The sequence below is a fragment of the Phyllobates terribilis genome, unplaced genomic scaffold (genome assembly GCF_046119375.1).
Source record: "Phyllobates terribilis strain yellow unplaced genomic scaffold, ASM4611937v1 Scaffold_11__3_contigs__length_659146591, whole genome shotgun sequence".
NCBI classification, from domain to species: Eukaryota; Metazoa; Chordata; class Amphibia; order Anura; family Dendrobatidae; genus Phyllobates; species Phyllobates terribilis.
This window is the reverse complement of record NW_027362771.1, coordinates 435,672,273-435,692,161: the sequence shown is the minus strand read 5'-3', so window position 1 is coordinate 435,692,161 and position 19,889 is coordinate 435,672,273. Positions and strand designations below refer to the sequence as shown.

At 44.7% G+C, this 19,889-nt stretch overlaps 1 protein-coding gene across 3 annotated transcripts in view; it reads left to right on the top strand.

Annotated features, from left to right (window-relative positions):
• Positions 1-2,194: 2,194 nt before the first annotated feature.
• The window catches only part of ZNF710 (zinc finger protein 710), an 81,322-nt gene continuing 63,627 nt past the window's right edge, over positions 2,195-19,889 (top strand). For 2 of the 3 annotated variants that reach the window (XM_073653217.1, XM_073653215.1), the window contains exon 1: positions 2,196-2,532. The gene's annotated coding sequence lies outside the window, so the exon portion shown is untranslated. Of the gene's footprint in view, positions 2,533-19,889 lie in introns of all 3 variants that reach the window. The other variant, XM_073653216.1, reaches the window with a different exon arrangement.

Here is a 19,889-nt window from a genome sequence, read left to right as displayed (position 1 = left end):
ATTAACACATGTGGAATTATAAACTTAACAAAAAAGTGTGAAACGGCTGAAAATGTGTCTTATATTCTACGTTCTTCAAAGTAGCCACCTTTTGCTTTGATGACTGCTTTGCACACTCTTGGCTTTCTCTTGAAAGGAAAGGAAAGGAAGACCAAGTCACCTCTGCTTCTGAGGATAAGTTTATCCGAGTCACCAGCCTCAGAAATCGCAGGTAACAGTAGCTCAGATTAGAGACCAGGTCAATGCCACACAGAGTTCTAGCAGCAGACACATCTCTTCAACAACTGTTAAGAGGAGACTTTGTGCAGCAGGCCTTCATGGTAAAATAGCTGCTAGGAAACCACTGCTAAGGACAGGCAACAAGCAGAAGAGACTTGTTTGGGCTAAAGAACACAAGGAATGGACATTAGACCAGTGGAAATCTGTGCTTTGGTCTGATGAGTCCAAATTTGAGATCTTTGGTTCCAATCACCGTGTCTTTGTGCAACGCAGAAAAGGTGAACGGATGGACTCTACATGCCTGGTTCCCACCGTGAAGCATGGAGGAGGAGGTGTGATGGTGTGGAGGTGCTTTGCTGGTGACACTGTTGGGGATTTATTCAAAATTGAAGGCATATTGAACCAGCATGGCTGCCACAGCATCTTGCACCGGCATGCTATTCCATCCGGTTTGCGTTTAGTTGGACCATCATTTATTTTTCAAGAGGACAATGACCCCAAACACACCTCCTGGCTGTGTAAGGGCTATTTGACCAAGAAGGAGAGTGATGGGGTGCTACGCCAGATGACCTAGCCTCCACAGTCACCAGACCTGAACCCAATCGAGATGGTTTGAGGTGAGCTGGACCGCAGAGTGAAGGCAAAAGGGCCAACAAGTGCTAAGCATCTCTGGGAACTCCTTCAAGATTGTTGGAAGACCATTTCCGGTGACTACCTCTTGAAGCTCATCAAGAGAATGCCAAGAGTGTGCAAAGCAGTCATCAAAGCAAAAGGTGGCTACTTTGAAAAACCTAGAATATAAGACATATTTTCAGTTGTTTCACACTTTTTTGTTAAGTATATAATTCCACATTTGTTAATTCATAGTTTTGATGCCTTCAGTGTGAATGTACAATTTTCAAAGTCATGAAAATACAGAAAAATCTTTAAATGAGAAGGTGTGTCCAAACTTTTGGTCTGTACTGTATATGTCACACATATATATGTCACACATATAAATTACACACACATCACATACATGACACACATATATACATCACACACATGCATATTGCACACATATATACATCACACACACATATACATCACACACATGTACATTACACACATATGTCACACATGTACATTATACACATCACACATATGTACATTACACACATATACAGTACACACATATATACATCACACACATGCATATTACACACATATATACATCACACATGTACATTACATACATACACATCACATACATTACACACATATATCCATCACACACATGTACAGCACACACAATTTATTTATTACACACATATATACATCACACACGTACATTACACACATATATCACACACATGTACATTATACATATATACATCACACACACATGTATATTACACACATATATGCATCACACATGTATATTACACATACTTCCCCCACATGTACATTGTACATTTATACATCACACACACATGTATAATACACACATATATACATCACACACATACATATATAAATCACACACATATACATCACACACATACATGTATAATACACACATATATACATCACACACATACATGTATAATACACACATATATAAATTACACACACATACATATATAAATCACACACGTATATTACACACACATATACATCACACACATACATGTGTAATACACACATATATACATCACACACATACATGTATAATACACACATATATACATCACACACATACATGTATAATACACACATATATAAATTACACACACATATACATCACACACAGTGCCATTTTCCACCATTCTCACAGCTTGTGGTTCTGATTTTGTGCAGTACATGTCTCTCTCACTGTCTGAGAAAAACTACAAGAAAAAACAAGAAAAAAAGAGGGAAGAGAAAGAAGGAAGAGAGGACAATAAAAAAACAGGTTCTGCTTTTAATGCACCCAGAGGAGTTTCAAAGGGAGAAAAATCCCCTGTCTGTAGTGTAAAGAGAAAGAAAACTTGTGGTGGAGGAGGGGAGGAAGTGAGAAAACAAAAGAGAGAGAGACAGGGCTGCTGCTGCTTCTCTCTTTCTGTTTCCCTCTGTCTTTCTCTCACAGGCTTAGGAGGAGCTGTTTTGCATCCATTCACGTCAGCCCTGCCTCATTCCCTTCTTCCTTCCTGCTACAGAAAGACACAGAACAAACCGAGAAGGGAGGACTGAGAGAAAGAGGAGAGGAGACATCCCAGCAGCAGCAGCACCTCGGTCTCTGCTGCTCCCACCGAGAAGCGGCGAAGCCGGGAACCCGAGCACTTCACCTTTACGGTAAGTCCCGTACTTTTATTATCTCTCTCCAGCTACAGGCAATGAAAGGGTGCACTACTTCCCCGTCTCTTGTTTACCCCCTCGGAGGTCTCTCGATGGTACGTTCTCCCTTGGGAAGGGTCGGCAGGGGGACATGGACCGTGCCTGTGCAGGGGGGTGTGAGCAGTTACACTAGTAGCAGGTCTTCTCTTTCACTTCCACATTCGCTTGTGTCAGTCCCGGTGCGAGGAGCAGAAATGGTGAGAGGCTGAGGCACGTCAGGGAGGAAGGAGATAGAGCAGACTGTAGTATCACAGGAGGGAGCTACTGGGCAGAGGTGGCAGATACAGCCCCTCCTCGTACAGGGCCACTCGTCCATGGCTGAAGTTTATGTCACTGCTCAGCTGTAAACTTTACCTCCTCAGTGAGAGCAGTGCCAGGGAGAGCTGTGGTCGCAGGCAGTGCCAGGGAGAGCTGTGGGCGCAGGCAATGCCAGGGAGAGCTGTGGGCGCAGGCACTGCCGGGGAGAGCTGTGGGCGCAGGCACCGCCGGGGAGAGCTGTGGGCGCAGGCACCGCCGGGGAGAGCTGTGGGCGCGGGCACCGCCGGGGAGAGCTGTGGGCGCGGGCACCGCCGCGGAGAGCTGTGGGTGCAGGCACAGCCGGGGAGAGCTGTGGGCTCAGGCACCGCCGGGGAGAGCTGTGGGCGCAGGCACCGCCGGGAAGAGCAGTGGGCGCAGGCACCGCCAGGAGAGCTGTGGGCGCAGGCACCGCCGGAGAGAGCTGTGGGCGCAGGCACCGCCGGGGAGAGCTGTGGGCGCAGGCACCGCCAGGGAGAGCTGTGGGCGCAGGCACCGCCGGGGAGAGCTATGGGCGCAGGCACTGCCAGTCAGTGAGGATCTGCTGTGCTCCCTGCCCACCTCAGTCCCTCTCTCCTCAGCATAAACCTCCTGCGCCCACACCCCTCTAGTTTGCAGGAATTGTGGACATGGCGTTGGCAGGCGATGTTGGCATAGATTGCCTCCTGCTATGACATCCAGAATGAATGTCCTTGTTGGCCAGTGTTTGTACATGGACATCATTACATGTTGGCATCTTCCTGAGCCTCCGGTGCTGAATCAGCCCCCATGTAGAGTAGGAGACCCCCCTGTGCCATTGTACCCTGTAGTCCGCAGGTCATGGCTTATTCTGGGCACAGGTAAAGCTTCGCCAGCAATCAGATGACGCATCCTATAGATAATCACATATAACATTCATAGCCATAATCACCATCTGATGGAACATGGCTCAGATGGGAAGAATGAGGATTCCATCATTGTACGAACTCACTACAGATACTGTGTATAGCAATGTGGCTGGATCTGCCCGAGGGGCTCTCATTACTCTGTCGTTTGGGCTCTGGAGTTTGCCTTAAGTATGAATCAAAATCTCAGGTACAACCCCTGCCCAAATACAAGTAAAGGATAATATGTGTTGGGCATGTTGCTCTTTTCCTGGTAGTTTGCTGCTTTTATTAGTAAGATATGAAAAGAAGCTGCTGCCCAGGATCTAGTTTAAAGCCCCCAATACACAATATCAGCAGCTATCTCCCCCACAGATGGAAAAGCTCGGCACGGTCGGGGGTCCTCGGGTCTTCTAGCCACTGTCTGATTCCTCTGGTGGCACTTATATCCCAGAGAGCAAAACAATTGCGAGTCCAAAATTGGACATGTCGGATCCTTCTCTCCGCCAACATCATGTGCCATACACATAAGACTGTTGACCAATACCGATGATGTCTGCAGGTTTGGCCGATGTTAGCCTAATGTGTATGGGGGACCTTAAGTCGATCGGAGTAGAGCAGTAGCCACACATGCGTGCCACCTCTTCACTCATTGTCTATGGAACTCATGGATGTATATGACAGGGCAGTCTGGCTGATCGCTGGGAGTCTGACCTCTTAGACCCCCCACCAATCCAAAAGTAACATCTTTCCTTTGGATTGGTGGCAACTTTCAATGTTGGGAATAATACTTTAAAATTGCTCCCAGCCAGCCGCCTTCAGCTGAAGCACAATGTAAAGCACAGTGTGTAGATTAGTAGATACATTCTTCATAAAAAGGCACTGGAACATGTTTTCTTATAACTGAGTTGTGTTATCCCTCTGTTGTTCCTCATGGAAATGTGAGAATACATACATTGGGGGTGTATCCCCACACACTCACGCTGATTAATCAGTGCTGACACCACCAGACTGTGTGAAAACACATCCTTTTTACAGGAGGAATGGTAACACCTCCTCTCTTTAATGTGCAGGGTATAATGCCTGGTAGGCAAACCTAATTATCTAAAATGGGGAACTGCTGACAACTTCCCTTACAAGTACAATTGCTGTAATAACAAGTATTGGCTGAGAATAGTTTTTATAGTAAGTGTTTAATCTGTGTGTACCTGTTGCTTCTTGTCTAGTAGAACCTACTACTTTAGGAGCATAAGAGTAGGGCTAGGCGGTGCAGCCGAAACGTCACCCACCTCCATGGCCAAGTAACACATGATTTTGCTTACGTGCATTTGGCCATTGGCCTGCTGTGTAACAATGTAGCCACACCATCTGGCTCTACTTCTTAGATATTCATATATATATATATATATATAAAATTTAACACACATACTGTATATATGTCTTCACTTGAGATCCAGTTTTTTAGGTTATGAATGGTTTTAGTTTATCTTAATGAAGAGGTTTTCCAAGTTAGGTAATAAGCTGACAAAAGGCAGCCATACTGCGAAAACAAATAATATATACTCACCCTCCTTTCCAGCTCTGCATATACTGTTTACATTGTATCACATTCCGTGTAGCCCTGCAGCCAGTCAGTAGCTCCAGTGTTGTACAGTAGGATGCTGCTGAGGCTAGTGATTGGCTGCAGTGGTCATGGGTGGTATACAGGTGATAAAGTCTTCAACTAATGTAAACACTATGTCAGTTTGGAGCATCAGGGATGCAGCGCTGGAACGGAGGGCAAGTATATGTTTTCAGCAATATTGCTGTCTACAGGTGGCTTTTTACTTCACTTGGACAACGCCTTTAAAGGGAATATCCAGGACTTTTAAAAAAAAATGTGCCTAAGCGCTATCAGGCATGTAGCTGCTAACAGAGGCAAGTACCTGCCTCTTAGGGCTTAGGCACATTTTCTGCCCGGATATCCCCTACTTATATGGTTATATCTGGGCTCACCAAGAAGGATGTGGATATGAGTTGCTGAGACTTCTGTGGATTATGTGTTGATATATAGGGACAGTAGTAGCATACTGGAAGTATACAGCAAGAAAAGCACAGTATGGGAGATATACATTTGTACGGATGACCTTGCATTGATTTTATTGATTTTTGTGAAAGTTCTCATTGATTAGCAAATATAAAGACAAATTGGCTTGTAGAGCGGTCAGGGATTATACCAACTTTCTAAGTGACCCTCTCCTATTCTAAGACTTCTCCGTGAACGTGTCTATTGTGTTACAAGAAGGTTTCTTCACTGATTTCCTGACGTTTTCCTTCTTATTCTTACATTTACCCACTTGTTCTAAGTTCTATTTTTACCGAATAAATAACTATGCTGCGTTGTTCTGCATTTTAATTCTTTCCACTATGATACATGTAGGAGCGGATAGCTCTTGTGACAGCATTTTTAGGAAGTTGAGTTTTTTTTTATCCTTTTTGCACAGTAGTTGTCTGGCTTTATTTATACTATAAGTTTAATATTGCCTGTGTAACCTGTATTCAGAGGAGAATAATGCAGATGTACAGTGGTCCTTTGAAAGGTTATGATATTAAAGGGCTTGTTTGGACATGTAAGATTGATGACCCATCCTTGGGATAGGTCATCAAAATCAGATCGATGGGGGTCTGGCACCCACTGATCGTCTGTTATCAACTCCAGCAATGGCTGGACGTAAACACTGAACAGAGCTCATCAGTATAGCTCCATTAAATGTGTAGCTGCGACTGTGGGATACTGCAGATCATCTCCTACAAGAGCGCATCTGCATGCTCTATTGTTTGCTGATGTACACAGCACAAGGTGCTGAGCCCAGTGATTGGCTTTGGCTGTCACTTGCATTGTAGACGTGATGTCACCGCTGCAGCCGATCTACAAAGACTAGAGCAATAGCTGCAAGTCAGCTCTGGAACCTGGATAGGGTGAGTAACCGCTCCATATGTTAGTTTATAGGTCTGTGACCCTATGTAAGAATGAAATGTTAAACCTGACAACCGCCTTTATTTGATCTGGGGCAACCAATGTCAGTTGAAAATATTGTTGTAACTTGAGAACATAACTAAATGGAAAACTTTGTTCTGAAGCTCCAAAATGTCAACGCAAAATAAGAACAAAATGAAGACTTGGACTCATTCAGACGTCAGTGATTTTCTTGTCTGATACGGTTTGATCAGTATCATTGATCAGCGTATCACTGGAGTTTGGTCAGTTTGTCAGTTTTTACCTTTGGTCAGAGTTTCAAAAGTTTTTCTCGGCTGAAAAAAAAAACAACCTGGTGGAGATTTCTCATACTTCTATCAAACAGTCCATGGAAAATGGCATCCGAGTGCTGTCTTTTTTTTTCACGGACCCATAGACATACATTGGTGAGTTTGATCCAATACATGCATCAAAGTTGTACATGTCTCCATGACTTTGTGCGAACCAATAGGTCCATAAAAATACACTGACATGTGAACAGTCACATAGACTTTAATAGGGGAAAAATAGGGATAGAACTCGTACGAGAAACACTGACATGTGAATATAGCCAGTCCTTACTGATAATAGGAGGGAAGAGGAAGCTGCTGGAAGCTGAAAATCTTTTTTTTTTCGTGTTGGGAAGAACTTTTTTGGGGTTCTGTACAATACAAGCAGAATAGCAGAAAAATAAAATGAAGCCCACCACCCTCCCCTGGTGTAGAAAGCGATCCTGGAGCAGTTGGAGCGCAGCACAGTACCGGTAGTACCACACTGGACTAGGGAAGCACTGCTACACAGCATACGCCCCGGTGATACCGATGTTTTACCAGGGAAATGCCCATACTGACTGATTCTCCATAATCCCACTTGTTGCAGATCTGCGATGTCTCTGGCATTGTATGTCTGTTGTTGTAACCTGAGGCCAATGTCACTTATGGGACCCCTGTAATTTCTATTGCCAGACAGTGTACAGTGACCACCGTGTAAAAAATAAATAAATAATGCAATTCATAATTAATTAAAATTTGCAAATATCAACTAATTCTGAGCTGTTTATACTATTTCTAGACATAAACTGGGGTCTGAACCAGCTTGTCACCAAAGAGTCAGCAATTTATTTAATCTGAAGGTGCCAGTGTCTGTACTTCCCCCCTGAAGAAATAATTTCTTTTTATAATTTAGATGTTTTTCATGCATGAAATTACAGTATACTGAGATTTCAAGATCTCACAAGCCTCAGAAAACAGATCTATAATCCGAAACGTTCCTCTTCTGTGAGGAGTGAAACCAGTTGTTAATAAAGTGGTTAAAAGGCGCTTGTCATGTGGGCATCTTTCATTTCCATCCGCTTGTTACTTGCAGTCTCTCCCTTTACGATTGGGCCTTCTATCATGTAAGGTAGAAAGCATTGACTATTAATCACGTTCTCTGTTACCAGAATCTTGTTTTTCTTCTTCAATGTTCACTTTTAATCTCTAGATTTTTCTGTGTAAAGAGGTTGTCCTATCTCGCTAATTTTAGGTCATACAGACAACATGTATGTGGAGAACAGTCCCAGTTACGCACTGCAGTCGGTGGAGAGGTGGCCGCCATCTGCATCTCTTCCCCTTCATTTGTAGAGGACTCCTATAAAATTGCCGAGCATGATTGCTAAGAAAGTTTTGGAACTCCCATACAAATGAATAAAGAGAACCATGAATGCATGAGCACCTCTCCGTTCCCTCAACAGGGCCCTCGTTTTTGAGATATGCGGTACATGTCTCATAAATGTACGAGATAGGGATAACCCTTTTAGGGTGCATGAGGAAGGAAATCCTAATATTTATGATGCTATTTGGGTTAAAATAGCCCCAAAATGGTGACTGTGAGTGCACGATTTGTCTTATCTACTCCTATCTGAATTGGTTTCCTCCTTAGATCCAGATGATGCTTCATAAGTCATATTATTTGTTGGGAAAAGTAAAATGAAGCACATAAATAGGAATGTATGCACGTCATTTCCCAGGATCCCAAGAAGCCTGAAAATCTCATTTTTCACATTCTGCGTCATTACTAACGTGTAAGAGTTGACTATATAAATCAGCAATTTATAAATTTACATTCATCTGAAATGACTTATAAAGGTGTTATGTCTTGTATCGCAGCCTGACAGACTGCTACTTTCCGTATCCCACTATTCTAACTGAGGGAAGAGTTACTGAATCATCTGGCCTATACATAGTTCTCGGGCAGGTACTCAAATAGGTGTGGAAATGGAAATATTTGTAGCAAGTGCATCTGATCATTTCAGCCGAGCAAATGGTGCTTTCTCATGGCTCATTATGGACTTAAAGAGGTTGTCCACTACTTTTACATTGATGGTCTATTCTTAGGATAGCTCATCATTGTTTAATTGGCTGAGGTCTGACACTCAGCACCCCACTCCCACTGATCAGCTGTTATCGGCAGTGGCCACAGGCCTGAAGTACTCACTTGCCGAGCTGCTCCATCTACTTGTAGTGGCTGCCGCAGGGTACTGCACATCCGTCTCATATTGATTTGAATAGGAGGCGGATGTGCAGTACCAAGCGCCACCACTACAAGTAGACGGAGCAGCTCCGCAAGTAAGTACTTCCTGGCCGCCGACACCAATAACAGCTGATCTGCGGGGGTACTCGGTGTCGGACCCCGGCCGATCAGACATTGGTGACCTATCCTAAGGATAAGCCATCAATGTAAAAGTAGTGGACAACCTCTTTAATAATGGTTTCCTTTAGGTTCAATGTGTAGATGTTGAGGAGGCTTCTTATACGACTTTTGTGAGTGGGGAGCACCAGCTAAGTTGGACTCCTCACTCGTAAAGTTTTTAAAAAATGGACAAAATATCTGTGTTGTACTTCCATTAGATTTTGAGCTTTGTTTGTATTTTGCACACTAGCTGTGTAATATCCACATGACTGTTATTTTCTTATGAATTTACACTATATTATTTCACAAAAAAAACTGCTATCTGTGAAGATCTAGAGGATAATGATGACGAAACACAACTCAGAAATGGAAAAAAGTATAATAATTTATTTCAGTGAACCTACCCACAGTTTAAAGAGAATTTGGCTGATCACCCCCCCCCCCCTCCTTCCCAAACTGCATATATGGGCATGCAGGTCTTTGACAGGTAAATCCATTGACACCTTTACATCTTGTATGTGTTTCTCCTGTCCTGAGAAATTAGCATTTATGTTCATAAGCAAATAATTCACTAAGTGATCGGGGCATGATATAATACATAAGGAGTTTCTGCCTCCCATATTGTTTCCCTGCCCAGCACCAGTAGATTGATATCTCACTGTCTGATTTCCTTGCCTGGCGTCTGATGTCACATAGACAGTTAGCTATCAATCAAGCTATAAAGGCTGGTGCTGGACAAGAAAATAACCTGGGAAGGCTGAGGCTCCTTAAGTGCTTTGTCACGGTCAGAGCACTTCGTGCATCTTTTGCATATGAATTGAATTGCTAATTTATCAGGAAATTGGCAACAGAGAAAAAAAAGACCGGCATGTTCATATAAGTGGTTCGGGGAATGGGGACCTTCCCTCCAGAGGCAAATAGGTAAAGAGGATACTGCTTAAACCTGGCACCTACAAAGAAAAATGGCCTGATGACCTAATAAATAATAGACTGCTAAAGCTGCATATGCAATGTAGCCTGTAGGTCCTAATTTTGCATGACATAGAGTAATACACAGGACACAACTGGTTAGGTGTTTGCTCCCTCTCATGTGCAAAGACAGAATGTGGGGCCAACAATCATGTGGGTATTTTTATTACTTTAAAAAGGCCGCAAAATAAAAAGCATTCTAAATCTATTGAAGGTGCTGTTTTTCATTTGCTTGTTTTTTTAAAGCAAAATGTCAGAAAAAAATGTTAATTTAATTTCCACCTGCTTGTAAACTGTGATTTCTCTGAAGGACGCTGCTGATACATTGAAATGTATATGACAGTGCAGTCAATCCAAATGTGGTTAGATAGACGCTGAATGACTATTTCCCATACAATGAATTTGGTGTTTCTATGATGTCATTACTAATATAATTTCCAAGATGTACAGTATCTGGAGAGCAGTGATGCTAGATACATTCTAGTTACAGAATAATACTCGCATTTGTGTGATGTGACTCACAGATGAATACTTTACAACACACCCAAGTAAATGGAACAGATCACACCATCTAGTTTCTTGTGTAATTTAATGGGGACCTGTCACCAGGTCAAAAATGGTCAGTTTTTGCTCTTCTTTTATTCCTATTGTTCCCCGGAGTATTACATTTTTGTCCACTACTCGAAGAACCCCTTTTCAATCACTACGTTTGCCCTTGTAAAATGTAAAATAACACTTATACTCACCGCCAGTGCTGATGTCGTCCAGCGGTGATGACACTGGCTCTCCCGGGGCTCACATGACATTATGTCACGCAATCCCTGTTCCCAATCAGTGTTGTCTTCGGACATATCAGAGATCAAGAGGAAGTGAGCCAGCCCAGCTCTGACTTCCTCTTGATGTCTGATTTGTCCGAAGGCGGGGAGAGTGAAGACAGCGCTGATTGGGTGCAAGCTAGCGTGGCATAACAATGTTACGTGGACCACAGGAGAGGGACTGTCAACATCGCTGGAACGATGCCGTCACTGGAGGTGTTATTTCACGGGTGCAAATGTGCAGATTGAGAAGGGGTTATCCGAGTAGTGGAATACTCAGAGGAGTAGTAGGAATAAAGTAAGAGTAAAAACTAGCCACTTTTGACTTGGTGACAGGTCTTCTTTAAGTAATTTTCCCGATACAATAAATATGTATTTTTTAATATAAAACCTTGTACAATATACAATACATTCTTTTTTTGTGTTTTATTTTTTTCAAAAATTGATTGTACAGTGATAACCAAATGACATTTTGCAATGTTTGAACAGTGGAATTTGGGGAAGATTTAGTAATCAAGTCTAATATATAGAAAGTATAATCTTAGTCTGAAAAATGAAAATGTGCCAAATGTACGACCATGATCATGGTGTTTGATATATTTTGTGTAACATACCTGGCGGCGTCCTTGCATGGTGGTCCATCTCCCACTGTGCAAGAGGGCGCACTTGATCTCCTGTCCAGAATGTCTCTCTGGCTTCCCTCCATGCTGTCTGTTTGTGTCTGTTTCTGCTGCTTAAGGGCGGCGCCCGATCACTTCCTGCCTTTTGTACCTGCTGTGGGTCACACCCCTTGTGCGTCCTCAGCCTATTGCTGTCTGTCACTTGGTATATAGCTCAGCAGCTCCCTTCTATCCCTGCCTGAGCATAGTGTTTTCCTTCAGTGTGTGCTTGCACTCTGAAGGTGCCAGGTCCTGTCTCTTGTCTCCTGCTTTTTGTATCAGTTCCCGTGTCTGAACTGAGTCCTGTATGTCTCCTGCTTTGCGGTATCAGCTCCCGTGTCTGAACTGAGTCCTTTCTGTGTTCTCTTGTCTGTCCTGTCTGAACACGCTCCTAGCCTGTTCCTCCTGCCTTCTAGGGGCCGATTACCTAGACCCGTTCCTGTATCTTGTCTGACCTGTCTGTACTCGCTCCTAGCCTGTTCCTCTCGCCTTCTAGTGGCCGATTTCCTAGACCCGCTCCTGTGTCTGGTCTGTCCTGTCTGAACACGCTCCTTGCCTGTTCGTTCCGCCTTTTAGTGGCCGTTTTCCTAGACCCGCTCCTGTGTCTGGTCTGTCCTGTCTGAACACGCTCCTTGCCTGTTCGTTCTGCCTTCTAGTGGCCGATTTCCTAGACCCGCTCCTGTGTCTGGTCTGTCCTGTCTGAACACGCTCCTTGCCTGTTCGTCCCGCCTCTCTGGGGGCCGTATTCCCAGACCCGCGCCTGTAACCCTCTGCCTGTATTGTTCCTGAGTCCCGGTGTGTACTGAGTCCTATCCCGCCTGTGTTCCTACCTGCTAGTGCCTCCCTGTCTGCACTCTAGCTGTGCTTGCCTTTACCCCCCTGCCTGCATACCCGCCTGCCTGCATACCAGTCGTGCCTGCCTATACCCTCCAGTCTGTGTGCCAGCCTACCAGCCTGTTCCTGTATTTCCCTGTGTGGGTCAACAGCCGTGTCCGGGGTCTGTCCTGGAGTAGCACCTGGTCCCTCTGTTCGGTTCCTCCTTGGTGCACTGGCGTCGTATGCCGTCGTGCGACCCTGGTCGGATCGGGTGAATACTTAGTCACGCCCCTCCAGGCATTCACTCTCCGGCACGGTCCAGTGGAATCACTACCAATCACACGCACACGCCGCTTAGCCCGGGCGTGTGCATAACAGCATGCTCAGGCCATGGTTCCCGTTGAGCCCCACGGCCTTCGCTCTTTGAGAAGTTTTTCCAGCGAATACATGCATTAAAATAAAATAATTTTTTTTTCCCCCTTTAGCTGAGTTCCAGGCGAATTACGCACCCGTCCAGATGGATCTATCAGCCCTCGTTCCTGCGGATCCGCCACGTTACTATGGGGATCCAAGACAGTGTCGTGCATTTGTGGAGCAATGCATGTTACACTTTAAGGCCTACCCTCTCTATTTTCCTTCCGATTGGGCTAAAGTGGCCTTTATGATTGACTACCTAGCGGGTGATGCCTTGAAATGGGTCACCCCCCTATGGGAAGCATGGGATCCTGTCATCCTTGACCTGCAGGCCTTCCTGGTGGCCTTTCGTATGGTCTTCGAGGACCCTAACTCTGAAGCCCCTGCTGAAGCTTCACTTCCCAATATCCCGGAGCAGCCCCGACGGGTAATGTGTGTGGGTAGCGCAATAGTCCTCCAGCCCAATGAGACTACTGCCCACCCAGAATCCTCACAGGGTGACTACGCTTTCCGGAATACTTCTCTCAACCTCAAGAGGCAGCCCAGACGTGCTAGACTTAGAGGCAAGCCGTCACGCCAGGGTCTGTCCTCCCTGAGACCTCCTGACCCCAACCTTGAAGTCCCTACTGAAGCTTCATCTCCCTGTATCCCGGAGAAACCCCAATGGGTAATGTGCGTGGGTAGTGCACCAGTTCTCCTGGCCGAAGAGACTTCTGCCCATCCAGACTCCACACAGGAGAACTTCCTGCACCCGGCATCAGATGCTTCTTTCTCTTTAACCGGTGTGCATGTCCAAGGATGCTCCAAAGCTGTGGTTACCTCAGAGTCTGTGCACCTCTACTACCTGGCGGAGGATCCCCTGTTGCCTCCTGAACCCTCCGGGATACCACTCGATGACAAATGGAGAGAGACTTCTCTACACCCGGTACTCAATACTTTGTCCGCTTCGTCCTGTGAGCCTGACAATGGGTACCCCAAAGTGGTAGTTACCTCCGAGTCTCTACACCCCTCCGACCAGGCGGAGGATCTCCAGTTGTCTCCTGAACCCTTCGGGGTGCTACCTGGTAGCGAAAGGACAGAGACTCTCCTATACTCTGTACCTGATACCTCGCTCGCTTCGTCCAGTGAGTCCAACTTAGTGTACTCCGAAGCAGAGGTTACTCCTGAGTCTCTACACCCCTCCGACCAGGCGGAGGACCTCCAGTTGTGTTCAGAATCCTTCGGGGTGCCACCTGGTGGTGAATGGACAGAGACTTTCCTATATCCTGGATCTGATACCTCGCTTGCTTCGTCCAGTGAGTCCGACCTAGTGTACTCTGAAGCAGAGGTTACCCGTGAGTCTCTACACCCCTCTGACCAGGCGGAGGACCGCCAGCTGTCTCCAGAACCCTTCGGGGTGCCACCTGGTGGTGAATGGACAGAGACTTTCCTATACTCGGTACCCGATACCTCGCCTGCTTCCTCCAGTGAGTCCGACCTAGTGTACTCTGAAGCAGAGGTTACCCGTGAGTCTCTACACCCCTCTGACCAGGCGGAGGACCGCCAGCTGTCTCCAGAACCCTTCGGGGTGCCACCTGGTGGTGAATGGACAGAGACTTTCCTATACTCGGTACCCGATACCTCGCCTGCTTCCTCCAGTGAGTCCGACCTAGTGTACTCTGAAGCAGTTGTTTTCTCTGAGCCTCTGCACTCTTCTGACCCGGCGGAGGACCTCCAGTTGTTTCCTGAATCCTCCGGGATACCACCAGATAACAAAGAGACAGTGACTTTTCCTCATTATGTACCTGATAACCCGTCTATTTCTTCCTGTGAGCTTGACAAGATGTACCTCGAAGCAGAGATTACCCTTAAGTCTCTGTCCCCCTCCAACCCAGTGAACGACTGGCCCTCGAATTCCCTGCGGAAGATTCTGGCAGGCCTGAAGAAGAGGGGGCGTAAGGGGGGAGGTACTGTAACATACCTGGCGGCGTCCTTGCATGGTGGTCCATCTCCCACTGTGCAAGAGGGCGCACTTGATCTCCTGTCCAGAATGTCTCTCTGGCTTCCCTCCATGCTGTCTGTTTGTGTCTGTTTCTGCTGCTTAAGGGCGGCGCCCGATCACTTCCTGCCTTTTGTACCTGCTGTGGGTCACACCCCTTGTGCGTCCTCAGCCTATTGCTGTCTGTCACTTGGTATATAGCTCAGCAGCTCCCTTCTATCCCTGCCTGAGCATAGTGTTTTCCTTCAGTGTGTGCTTGCACTCTGAAGGTGCCAGGTCCCGTCTCTTGTCTCCTGCTTTTTGTATCAGTTCCCGTGTCTGAACTGAGTCCTGTATGTCTCCTGCTTTGCGGTATCAGCTCCCGTGTCTGAACTGAGTCCTTTCTGTGTTCTCTTGTCTGTCCTGTCTGAACACGCTCCTAGCCTGTTCCTCCTGCCTTCTAGGGGCCGATTACCTAGACCCGTTCCTGTATCTTGTCTGACCTGTCTGTACTCGCTCCTAGCCTGTTCCTCTCGCCTTCTAGTGGCCGATTTCCTAGACCCGCTCCTGTGTCTGGTCTGTCCTGTCTGAACACGCTCCTTGCCTGTTCGTTCCGCCTTTTAGTGGCCGTTTTCCTAGACCCGCTCCTGTGTCTGGTCTGTCCTGTCTGAACACGCTCCTTGCCTGTTCGTTCTGCCTTCTAGTGGCCGATTTCCTAGACCCGCTCCTGTGTCTGGTCTGTCCTGTCTGAACACGCTCCTTGCCTGTTCGTCCCGCCTCTCTGGGGGCCGTATTCCCAGACCCGCGCCTGTAACCCTCTGCCTGTATTGTTCCTGAGTCCCGGTGTGTACTGGGTCCTATCCCGCCTGTGTTCCTACCTGCTAGTGCCTCCCTGTCTGCACTCTAGCTGTGCTTGCCTTTACCCCCCTGCCTGCATACCCGCCTGCCTGCATACCAGTCGTGCCTGCCTATACCCACCAGTCTGTGTGCCAGCCTACCAGCCTGTTCCTGTATTTCCCTGTGTGGGTCAACAGCCGTGTCCGGGGTCTGTCCTGGAGTAGCACCTGGTCCCTCTGTTCGGTTCCTCCTTGGTGCACTGGCGTCGTATGCCGTCGTGCGACCCTGGTCGGATCGGGTGAATACTTAGTCACGCCCCTCCAGGCATTCACTCTCCGGCACGGTCCAGTGGAATCACTACCAATCACACGCACACGCCGCTTAGCCCGGGCGTGTGCATAACATTTTGCACATTTTAAATACTAACTTTACACCACTTATTGGTTTTCCCTTGCTTTGTGCCAATAATTTGCTCCAATCTTATGATTTTAGTCACACCCATTCTTCTAAGCCACTTCCCTAAGTGACAACCTATTAATCATTGAGCCACAAAAAATGGTGCAAACAATAAATGTAATGCTAGACATGTACACTACTCACCAGGGTTCTTGCCCATTAAGCTCATTATCCCCCCCCAACCCCAGTTATGTCAGTAAAATAAGGATGGTCTCGTTATCTGTGAGAATGTTCCAATGTCCACACAGAGCGATCAGAAAGATGTCCGGATATAATGCTGAACAGATTACTATAGCGTCGTCATTCCTATATTGTTGCCTTGTAAACTTTGTAAAGGGTCTTCCTCTAAATGCAGTAATTGTTTCCTCCTCTTTAGGCCTTCAAATAAATCTAAGCACTGTTTAAAACAACAGCGACTGTATTTATTCCTTTTAATGGAAATTAAAAGGTTTCTGAGGGTTAGTAAACATGTAATTAGCAGAGACTTTCATCTTGCTCTCTGCGCTCAGCGGTGGAGCTCCAGAATGGCAACAAGTTGCCTGTACATTGTACTTGTCCTAAAGTTATACAGGCGTGATAGCAATGGGTCATACAGGGTAAAGATGATACGCTATCCACTTTGTGCTGAGAGTTTTTTTGTGATAGGTCATGTTCTTTTCTGAGATTCATTCATTAAATAATTTCTACAGTTTTATGTTAATTTTAGTGGGAGCTAGAATAAATTATTCTCAGTTTTCATGGTACATACAGTACAGTATTTTGATGCTGTGTCCTTCCCTCTAGATATTTAAAAATTTGCTAGCAACTAAAATAACATTTTTTTTATTAACTATATAATATGGTAGCAAATGGGGTAGTTCTGAATAGAGCCTCCCCTTATTTTACAGGTACAAGCTGAAGTTTCTTCTCTTTAAATTGTATCATCTATAATGGAGAATTATTTTGTAAATAGCTTTGCAAGAAAAAGTAAAAGGCTAATTGTTTTGAAATTATTTTGTTTTGCCAATTTAGTGATATTTCATCCTTTTTCACATCTGAAGCCAAAGCTTGCTGTTTTTTTGTTACCAGAAACCAATGAATTGTGGACGCTTTTAGGTCACATTTGTATCTGTTATGTATATGAATGGGTGAAAAAATTTTGAAGCAATTTCAAAATAGCATAGTGATGTATAAAAGGTCACATCATATGTAACGTATGAAAGGTTACATTTTAATTTAGAGTAAAAGGTGAAATGCAGAAAGAAGGTCTGTGGCTTGCTCAACTGTGACATGCCCATTAATCTGCCTTATTATCCAAAGAAATGTAACATCCAATGGGGAAAAGTATTTATACAGAGGATGGGGGAAATCCTGGTACCACTCATGAAGGCCAATGAGTTGTCATGTTTCAGAAGAAGTAAAGGGCCATTTACACTGTAAGATAATCGAGATCGAGCATTGTTAAAAACTCGTTTCACAATTCCCTTGCAGTGGAAATAGGCTGCTGATCACCAGTGCAAAACGCTCGTTCATTGGATGAAATGATCTTTTGCAAATACACAGGATCATTGTTCTCAGCGTAACATCGTCTTCTTGTATAAACAGGACTTGCGCTGCCAAGAACAATGGCAGGCTATGGGCACTGAGCGATCTCGTATCGAACGCTCAGTGCGCATCATTTACGCTAGTCTGCCTGTGTAAGAAAGCACTTAAATGACCGCCAATTGGTAAAGGTTTACCTATTGGCGGTCGTGTCATGCCGCCAGTCAGTCTGTGTAAATGCACATTACCATGAGTGAGTCTCTCCCCTTCAGTCCTCCAAAATAACTTAATTTTTAGGACTTTATTAGAATTTTCAGGGTTTGATGATCAGCTCTAACTTAAGCATAACTAAAATTTTCTAATTTTATAAAGTTTCACACTAAAAAGGGTGTTTCGGTTTAGGCTAATTAATGTTATTCTTTGTATTAAAAGTTTTTCAATTTACCAATATCCATTTTAATGTTAATGTCTTGTCATTCAATTGATGGCAAAATAGAAAAAAAGCTTCCTGGGCTACAACCAGCGCTGCCAAATAATGGCGATTTCAAAGGATATAATAAACTTCTATGCGTTTCGTATCTGCTCCAGCTCCTTCCTCAGGTATATACAAATAGGAAATGTCAGGTGATCTTTATAACGTTCACCAATCCAATTTTCAAATTATCGACCTTAACACCTGAGGGCCTCAATGAATGCATAGAAAACGCTATCCAGTGAAGGGTTAATTTGATGGGAACTCCCCGGACATCGTTTTCTCAGAACTGCATACTAGGCATTCAGTGAAATACTATATAACAACTTTTATAAATCATACTTTTTATATTACACATTGATTTAATTAATTGTATTATGATTTTATTATGTTTTTATTGTATGTCATTCCATTTGCTTTGGCTATTGGCATTACTGGTGAGTGCTATATAGGTCATCTGACTTTTCCTGTTTGTATATACCTGAGGAAGGATCTGGACCAGCTCCGAAAAAGTGTTGTTCCATTAAAGAAGTTAATTATATCCTTTGGAATCGCCATTATTTGGCAGCGCTGGTTGTAGCCCAGGAAGGTTTTTTTTTTATTGTGCCATTAATTCGATCCCGGACCATTTCCATCCGAGATCCAGCGGGCGTAGCTGAAGCGGCGGGAGAGAATCATCTTGTGTTGTTCAGTGTTGTGCCTGACGCTGCACAACACCTTCAGGTGAGTGATCACTCACCTTACCTACTATCTAGCCCCATTGATCCGCACTAGGAGCGCCTTCTTTTTATCATTGTCGTTCATTTGGAATTTTATGTGATGGATACACATGGGGCACAGCGTTATAACGGTACTACAGCCAGCCGTGCATCTTTGTGTCCAACTTTTCATTATATTAACGGAACATTTGTTCGCTAAACACCTTTTGAGAACCACAATTAGTAAGCAGACATTTCAGTATTTTCCATCAGACATTGTATATTTCATTCTGTTATGGGATTGATAACCTATATTCCTGTGTAGTAAAGTAAAAGTTGACTGCATACAAAGCATTTTCAGTAGCACTTTTATATTGCAGCGCACATTGTAGCCATTTTGATAATATTGTACAATTTACTTGGGTGAGATCCAATCTGACTTCTCTAGAAATGAAGTTCTGAGTCGCGCACAAAGAATTGGCTCGCTTTTAAATAGTAGGAAATGTGTAGATTATCTTGAAGAAAAAAAATGTTGGTTGTTTCTTGATGATTTCCTTTGAGAAGGAAATAAGTACACAGAATGATGGATTGGTTTGAGTTCTAAATTTATCTTTCCTGTTCCCTTATCCTCTCACATGTGAACGTTTCAGAGAAACATACAACGGGTAACGGTTCGAGGCTCTAACTCCTGAATTTTTTGGGGTTTACATTGCGTGCTGCTTTTATGGGCTGACGTGGAATAGGAATATCATAAGTTTTAATTACTGATTCCTATCTAAACTTGTACTAATGAGGTTTATGAACAATTACCAGAAGCTTACAGACTGGCGAAGGGGAACTGTAAGCTAACAGATGATGAGAAAGAGGCCATGTTCCCCA